Source organism: Aethalodelphis obliquidens, unplaced genomic scaffold (assembly GCF_003676395.1).
Source record: "Aethalodelphis obliquidens isolate GAN/ISIS:26980383/991018 unplaced genomic scaffold, ASM367639v1 scaffold21, whole genome shotgun sequence".
NCBI classification, from domain to species: domain Eukaryota; kingdom Metazoa; phylum Chordata; class Mammalia; order Artiodactyla; family Delphinidae; genus Aethalodelphis; species Aethalodelphis obliquidens.
The window spans coordinates 11,282,711-11,290,159 of NW_020837965.1; the positions used below are offsets into that span (position 1 = coordinate 11,282,711).

The window sequence follows — 7,449 nt, forward strand, 5'->3', positions numbered from 1 at the left end:
TTGGGTAGTATAGTCATTTTCACAATATTGATTCTTCCAATCCAAGAACATGGTATATCTCTCCATCTGTTTGTATCATCTTTAATTTCTTTCATCAGTGTCTGATAGTTTTCTGCATACTGGTATTTTGTCTCCTTAGGTAGGTTTATTTCTAGGTATTTCATTCTTTTTGTTGCAATAGTAAATGGGAGTGTTTCCTTAATTTCTCTTTCAGATTTTTCATCATTAGTGTATAGGAATGCAAGAGATTTCTGGGCATTAATTTTGTATCCTGCTACTTTACCAAATTCATTGATTAGCTCTAGTAGTTTCCTGGTACAGTCTTTAGGATTCTCTATAAATAGTATCACGTCATCTGCAAACAGTGACAGCTTTACTTCTTCTTTTTGGATTTGATTCCATTTATTTCTTTTTCTTCTCTGATTGCTGTGGCTAAAACTTCCAAAACTATGTTGAATAATAGTGGTGAGAGTGGACAACCTTGTCTTATTCCTGATATTAAAGGAAATGGTTTAAGTTTTTCACCATTGAGAATGAAGTTGACTGTGGTTTTGTCATATATGGCATTTATTATGTTGAGGTGAGTTCCCTTTATGCCTACATTCTGGAGGGATTTTTTCATAAATGGGTGTTGAATTTTGTCAAAAGCTGTTTCTGCATCTGTTGAGATGATCATATGGTTTTTCTCCTTCAATTAGTTAATATGGTGTATCACATTAATTGATTTGCTTATATTGAAGAAACCTTGCATTCCTGGGATAAGCCCCACTTGATCATGGTGTATGATCCTTTTCATGTGGTGTTGGATTCTGTATGCTAGTATTTTGTTGGGGATTTTTGCATCTATGTTCATCAGTGATATTGGCCTATAGTTTCCTTTCTTTGTGACATCTTTTCCTGCTTTTGGTTTCAGGGTAATAATGGTGGCCTCGTAGAATGAGTTTGGGAGTGTTCCTCCCTCTGCTATATTTTGGAAGTGTTTTAGAAGGGTAGGTGTTAGCTCTTCTCTAAATGTTTGATAGAATTCACCTGTGAAGCCATCTGGTCCTGGGCTTTTGTTTGTTGGAAGATTTTAGTCACAGTCTCAAGTTCAGTGCTTATGATTGGTCTTTTTATATTTTCTATTTCTTCATGGTTCAGTCTTGGAAGGTTATGCTTTTCTAAGGATTTGTCCATTTCTTTCAGGTTGTCCATTTTATTGGCATATAGTTGCTTGTACTAATCTCTCATGATCCTTTGTATTTCTTCAGTGATAGTTGTTACTTCTCCTTTTACATTTCTAATTCTATTGATTTGAGTCTTGTCGCTTTTTTTCTTGATGAGTCTGGCTAATGGTTTATCAATTTTGTTTATTTTCTCAAAGAACCAGCTTTACGTTTTATTCATCTTTGCTATTGTTTCCTTCATTTCTTTTTCATTTATTTGTGATCTGATCTTTATGATTTCTTTTCTTCTGCTAACATTGGGGTATTTTTGTTCCTCTTCCTCTAATTGCTTTAGGTGTAAGATTAGCTTGTTTATTTGAGATGTTTCTTGTTTCTTGAGGTAGGATTGTATTCCTAGGAACTTCCCTCTTAGAACTGCTTCTGCTACATCCTATAGGTTTTGGGTCATCGTGTTTTCATTGTGATTTGTTTCTAGGTTTTTTTTTTTTTTTTTTTTTTTTCCGGTGCCCGGGTCTCTCACTGTTGTGGCCTCTCCTGTTGTGGAGCACAGGCTCCAGACGCACAGGCTCAGTGACCATGGCTCACGGGCCCAGCCACTCCGTTGCATGTGGGATCTTCCCGGACCGGGGCACGAACCCGTGTCCCCTGCATCGGCAGGCGGACTCTCAACCACTGTACCACCAGGGAAGCTCTTGTTTCTAGGTATTTTTTGATCTTCTCTTTGATTTCTTCAGTGATCTCTTTCTTGGTTATTTAGTAGTGTATTGTTTAGCCTCAATGTGTTTGTATTTTTTACAGATTTTTCCTGTAATTGATATGTAGCCTCTTAGCTTTGTGGTCAGAAAAGATATTTGATATGATTTCAGTTTTCTTAAATTTCCCCAAGCTTGATTTGTGACCTAAGATATGATCTATCCTGGAGAATGCTCTATGAGCACTTGGGAAGAAAGTGTATTCTGTTGTGTTTGGATGAACTGTCCTATAAATATGAATTAAGTCAATCTTGTTTAATGTATCATTTAAAGCTTGTGTTTCCTTATTTATTTTCATTTTGGATGATCTGTCCATTGGTGAAAGTGGGGTGTTAAATTCCCCTAGTATGATTTTGTTACTGTTGATTTCCCCTTTTATGGCTGTTAGCCATGGCCTTATGTATTGAGGTGCTCCTATGTTGGGTGCAGGAATATTTACAATTGTTTTATGTTCTTCTTAGATTCATCCATTTATCATTATGTAGCACCATTCTTTGTCTCTTGTAATAGTCTTTATTTTAGAGTCTGTTTTGTCTTATATGAGTATTGCTACTTCAGCTTTCTTTTGATTTCCATTTGCATGGAATATCTTTTTCCATACCCTCAACTTCAGTCTGCATGTGTCCTTAAGTCTGTAGTAGGTCTCCTGAAGACAGCATATATACAGCTCTTGTTTTTGTATACATTCAACCAATCTATGTCTTTTAGGTGGAGCATTTAATCCATTTACATTTAAGGTAATTATCGATATGTATGTTCCTATTACCATTTTCTTAATTGTTTTGGGTTTCTTATTGTAGGCTTTTTCCTTCTCTTCTGTTTTCTGCCTAGAGAAGTTCCTTTAGCATTTGTTGTAAAGCTGGTTTGGTGGTGCTGAATTCTCTTAGTTTTTCCATGTCTGTAAAGGTTTTAATTTCTCTGTTGAATCTGAATGAAATCCTTGCTGGGTAGAGTAATCTTAGTTGTAGGTTTTTCCCTTTCATCACCTTAGATGTGTCCTGACACCCCCTTTTGGCTTGCAGAGTTTCTGCTGAAAGATCAGCTGTTAACCTTATGAGTATTCCCTTGTATGTTATTATTATTTTTTCTTCCTTGCTGCCTTTAATATTTTTTCTTTTTATTTAATTTTTGATAGTTTGATTAATATGTGTCTTGGTGTGTTTCTCCTTGGATTTATCATGTATGGGATTCTGCACTTTCTGGAATTGATTGACTATTTCCTTTCCCATATTAGGGAAGTTTTCAGCTATAATCTCTTCAAATATTTTCTCAGTCCCTTTCTTTTTCTCTTCTTCTTCTGTGACCCCTACAATTCGAGTGTTGGTGCATTTAATGTTGTCTCAGAGATCTCTGAGTTTGTCCTCAATTCTTTTCATTCGTTTTTCTTTATTCTGCTCTGTGGTAGTTATTTCCACTATTTTATCTTCCAGGTCACTTATCCGTTCTTCTGCCCCACTTACTCTGCTATTGATTCCTTCTAGAGAATTTTTAATTTCATTTATTGTGTTGTTCATTCTTGTTTGTTTGCTCTTTAGTTCCTCTAGGTCCTTGTTAAAAGTTTCTTCTGTTTTCTCCTTTCTATTTCCACGATTTGGGATCATCTTTACTATAATTACTCTGAATTCTTTTTCAGGTAGACTGTCTATTTCCTCTTCATTTGTTTGGTCTGGTGCATTTTTACATTGCTCCTTCATCTGCTGTGTGTTTCTCCATCTCTTCATTTAGCTTTATTTACTGTGTTTGTGGTCTCCTTTTCACAGGTTGCAGGTTCGTAGTTCCAGTTTTTTTGCTGTCTGCCTGCAGTGGCTAAAGTTGGTTCAGTGGGTTGTATGGGTTTCCTGGTGGAGGGGTCTGGTGCCTGTGTTCTGGTGGATGATGCTGGATCTTGTCTTTCTGGTGCACAGGACTATGTCCGGTGGTGAGTTTTGGGGTATCTGTGACCTTAATATGATTTTAGGGAGCCTCTCTGCTAATGAGTGGAGTGATATTCCTGTCTCACTAGTTGTTTGGCATAGCATGTCCAGCCCTGTAGCTTGCTGGTCGTTTAGTGGACCTGGGTCTTAGCATAGAGGTGGAGATCTCTGGGAAAGCTTTTGCTCTTTGATATTATGTGGAGCCAGGAGGTCTCTGGTGGACCAATATCTTGAACTCGGCTCTCCCCACTCAGAGGCACAGCCCTGACACCTGGCTGGAGCACCAAGAACCTGTCATCCACACAGCTCAGAAAAAAAGGGAGAGAAAGAGGAGGAAAGGAAGAAAAAAATAAAGTTATTAAAATAAAAAATAAATTATTAAATATAAAACATAAATGAAAAAGTAATAATAAAAAAAGAAAGAAAGAAGAGCAACCAAACCAAAAAACAAATCCACCAATGATAACAAGCACCATAAACTATACTAAAAAAAAAAAAAGACAGAACCCCAGGACAAATGGTAAAAGCAAAGCTATACAGATAAAATCACACAAAGGAGCATACACATACACACTCATAAAAAGAGAACAAGAAAAAAAATTTATTTATTAAAAAAATGAATAGTGCAACGAAATCAATAAACAAATCTACCAATGATAATAAACTCTAAATACTAAACTAAGGTAAACATAAACCCAGAAACAAATTAAATGCAGAAAGCAAAACCCCAACTCTACAGTTGCTCTCAGAGTCCACCCCCTCAATTTTGGGGTAATTCGTTGCCTATTCAGGAATTCCACAGATGAAGGTACATCAAGTTGCCTGTGGAGATTTAATCTGCTGCTCTTGAGGCTGCTGGGAAAGATTTCCCTTTCTCTTCTTTGTTCGCACAGCTCCTGGGGTTCAGCTTTGGATTTGGCCCTATCTCTGCATGTAGGTAGCTTGAGGGCATCTGTTCTTCCCTCAGACAAGACCAGGATGGGGTTAAAGGAGCAGCTGATTAGGGGTCTCTGGCTCCCTCAGGCTGCGGGGAGAGAGGGGAATGGAATGCGAGGCGAGCCTGTGGCGGTAGAAACAGGCGTGACATTGCAACAGCCTGAGGCATGCCGTGTGTTCCCCTGGGGAAGTTGTCCCTGGATCACGGACCCGGCAGTGGCGGGCCACACAGGCTCCTGGGAGGGGAGGTGTAGATAGTGACCTGTGCTTGCACACAGGCTTCTTGGTGGCTGCAGCAGCAGCCTTAGCGTCTCATGCCTGTCTCTGGTGTCCACAGTCCGCAGTTTGCGCCTGTCTCTGGAGCTCGTTTAGGCGGTGCTCTGAATCCCTTTTCCTTGCGCACCCTGAAACAATGGTCTCTTGCCTCTTAGGCAGTTCCAGACTCTTTCCCAGACTCCCTGCTGGCTAGCTGTGGCACACCAGCATCCTTCAGGCTGTGTTCATGCAGCCAACCCCAGTCTTCTCCTTGGGATCTGACCTCCGAAGCCTGAACCTCAGCTCCCAGCCCCCGCCCGCCCCGACGGGTGAAGAGACAAGTCTCTTGGGCTGGTGACTGCTGGTCGGCACCGATCCTCTGTGCGGGAATCTCTCTGCTTTGCCCTCGGCCCCCCTGTTGCGCTCTCCTCCGCAGCTCTGAATCTCCCCCCCTCCGCCACCCCTGTCTCCGCCCGCAGGAAGGGTCTTCCTAGTGTGTGGAAACATTTCCTCCTTCACAGCTCCCTCCCAGTGGTGCAGGTCCTGTCCCTATTATTTTGTCTCTGTTATTTCTTTTTTCTTTTGCCCTACCCAGATACGTGGGTGCTTTTGAGAAGTCTGAGGTCTTCTGCCAGCATTCAATAGGTGTTCTGTAGGAGTTGTTCCACATGTAGATGTATTTCTGATGTATTTGTGGGGAGGAAGGTGATCTCCATGTCTTACTCCTTTGCCATATTGAAAGTCTCCCAGAAATGAGTATTTGACCGAAGATTTCTTTGAAGAGAACCAGAAGGCCTATATTAAATATTACAGAGCAAAAATCAATACAAATTCCCATTTGCCATTTCTGTTCTTTACCAAACATTTGCTTTGTACTTTAGACACCAAGACTTCTCTATAGACACTTTCAGAAGAGCCTCTCTATTTTCCCCTTAATGTTCTGGTCCCAGAACCAGGGATCTTCATTCTGGATCTTTCTATATTTTTTATTCCATATTATTTATTTTATGAGCAATTTATATCTGTGGCAGTCCTTATCCACTCTAACCGCCAAATCCATTAATTCTCTCTCTTTTTTTTTTTTTTTGGCCAAACTGCAGCATGTGGAACTTCCTAGACCAGGGATCGAACATGCGCCCCCTGCAGTGGAAGCATGGAGTCTTAACCACTAGACCACCAGGGAAGTCCCAAATCCATTAATTCTTCATTCAGATCTAAATAACTGCTTTTTATGGTGAACTACCCTCCTTAAGAAGTCAATGTCAGATTGCTAATGTGTCCCTTTTTTTCCATGTTACAAATGTAACACTTCCTATATATATTATATATAATAACACTGTGTGTGTGTCGCTCAGAGAGGTGAAGGACCTTGCATGACATCAAATAGCTGAAAAGTAATAAACTCGCTATTTGATGCCATGCAACATCTTTAACCTCTCTGAGCCTCAGGAAAAATAACAGTACTTATTTCAAAGGGAATCAAGGGTATATATATATATATATATATATATATATATATACAGAGCTCAGAATGGTGCCTGGCTAAAGTAAGGTATATGAAGTACATAAGAAATATATGCTGTTATATATTTTTTATTTTTATTATATATATGATATCACTGGACTTTACTGAAGGAATTTCTAAAAAAGAAGTCTCGAAATAAAAAGGTAATATAGCTTAAATCTAACTCAGAGCACAACTTAATAAAACTATTTAAAAAGAACTATAATATTTTTTTCATCTTTAGTAGATTTGGCAGGACGCACGTGCAGCTCTCTCACCTAGTTTTGCAACTCCACCCCCCCAACCCCCCACCCCCCCACACAAAGTCTTATCTCCATCAGAATCTCTGCCTTCTTTGTGGCTGTGCTTGGGGACAAGGATAAGATGATCTGCTCTTCTTCTGTCAGAATTTATATAGGAACATAATAGTGGGCTGTCCTTGCCCTTGTTCTAGGCATTTTGCCAGGTCGTGAGGTTGAATATTCAGTTGGATTTGTATCTCATCATTACAGCTATGGCCTTCCAGGGGGGACCAAGAGGTCCAGACAGAGATGAATTAATGAAACTCTGTGGGAAGTCTAAATAGAGACAAAAGTTTTCATCTATATTTGTTTAAGAATGCTGGAGTAGAGACCGCTTTCCAAATGCCATGTCTAATTTAAGAGCAGGCCTGCAGTGGTAATAGCCCAATATCACCATGTCTCCACTGCCTGCTAAAGCTGATACCAGGCGACATCATGCTGGGGAAACAATTATATCAACATAATTGGAAAATATTTTTTCAGGGCAGTTCTGCCTTAATTAAAGCTCATTTTACATCTTGAGGAAGGAAGTGTTTTTTTTAAAACTTTGTGATATATTCAAATATCTTTCAAAAAATAAATCCTGAATGAAACACACAAAGGAAGCCTAGTGCAGATTAG

At 39.4% G+C, this 7,449-nt stretch overlaps 1 long non-coding RNA gene across 1 annotated transcript in view; it reads left to right on the plus strand.

Moving 5' to 3' along the window:
• LOC113627763 (uncharacterized) overlaps positions 1-4,969 on the plus strand; it is a 17,610-nt gene extending 12,641 nt beyond the window's left edge. Inside the window, exon 4 of the long non-coding RNA XR_003435721.1 lies at positions 4,571-4,969. This is a non-coding gene — a long non-coding RNA (uncharacterized LOC113627763). The remainder of the gene's footprint in view (positions 1-4,570) is intronic.
• The last annotated feature ends 2,480 nt before the right edge of the window (positions 4,970-7,449 follow it).